Source organism: Salvelinus sp. IW2-2015, linkage group LG35 (genome assembly GCF_002910315.2).
Source record: "Salvelinus sp. IW2-2015 linkage group LG35, ASM291031v2, whole genome shotgun sequence".
NCBI classification, from domain to species: Eukaryota; Metazoa; Chordata; class Actinopteri; order Salmoniformes; family Salmonidae; genus Salvelinus; species Salvelinus sp. IW2-2015.
The window spans coordinates 10,536,415-10,537,721 of NC_036874.1; the positions used below are offsets into that span (position 1 = coordinate 10,536,415).

At 45.7% G+C, this 1,307-nt stretch overlaps 1 long non-coding RNA gene across 1 annotated transcript; it reads left to right on the plus strand.

The window, feature by feature from the left end:
• Positions 1-258: 258 nt before the first annotated feature.
• On the plus strand, positions 259-1,300 carry LOC111959184 (uncharacterized). Its single transcript, XR_002876623.2, has 3 exons — positions 259-366; positions 549-623; positions 719-1,300. It is a non-coding gene; the product is annotated as an uncharacterized lncRNA (long non-coding RNA).
• The last annotated feature ends 7 nt before the right edge of the window (positions 1,301-1,307 follow it).

Consider the following 1,307-nt stretch of genomic DNA (forward strand, 5'->3'; position numbering starts at 1 on the left):
GTTCACCTGACAGCTACGGTACATCTACCGTTCACCTGACAGCTACGGTACATCTACCTACTGTTCACCTGACAGCTACGGTACATCTACCTACCGTTCACCTGACAGCTACGGTACATCTACCTACCGTTCACCTGACAGCTACGGTATACCTACTGTTCACACACATACAACTGCCAGGCACACCAACTCGCGGATATTTCCAGTGATAAGAATAACAACAGTACTAACGATATTATATTCCTCCCTCCCGTCCTCAGTTCCAGTGCCAGTGTGTGGGTCAAACAGTGTGGAGTCACCAGAGGACGTCTGTGTCCTGACCACAGAGAGACCGAGCTCTATGCTGGAGAAAGAACAGTTACTGAGGTACATCTACACACCACCATGATAAAACATTACAGATGTTACTGAACAGGGGTTGGGGTCAATCCCACTTCACCTGACATTACAATACTTTTCAAATTCACTGTGGAATTGACCCCAACCCTTGTTACTGACTTCCCAGGTTATGGAGCTACTGACTGACCTCTTGACCTCTTTCTCCTCAGGGGACAGATCACCTGTGGTCAGTATCTGTACTGTCATTCCAGGACGTTACCTATCACTTCAGAGTGGCCAAGTCTGTGAGTATTGAATTTAAATACATTTGACCATTTTAAAATCCATATAAAAGTTGCGTCCTCTAAACTTGACCTCTGTCCTCTTCTCCTTCTGGCAGAGTGAAGTGAGGTGTGGCGTAGAGGATGAGAACGTATCCACCACACCGCCATACTCTGACTTCTACTTCCTCATTCAAAGCAGCTGCTCGTGAGAGGAGAGGAAACTAAGCATGCYAACTAGTGTGCTGCTTTGAACGTATCCCCAGACTGACCCAAGGGTATCTTAACTAGTACACCTCCTATCCCATCCTTCTCTCTCTCTCTCTGGCTCCTTCCAAACAATAGGGGATCGAAAAACTATTTGTTCTGCTCTCAAACTTATGAGAGAGGCATGAATGTGGAACTGTATCCACCCAAGCTCCGATGCCTTACATGATGTCATGYTGATATAGACTTACAGTGTATTCGGAGAGTATTCAAACCCCTTGACTTTTTCCATATTTTATCACATTTTACATAAGTATTCAGACCCTTTACTCAGAGCTTTGTTGATGCTCCTTTGGCAGCGATTACAGCCTCTTGTCTTCTTGAGTATGACGCTACAATCTTGGCACACCTGTATTTGGGGAGTTTCTCCCATTCTTCTCTGCAGATCCTCTCAAGCTCTGTCAGGTTGGATGGGGAGCGTCACTGTACAGCTATTTTCAG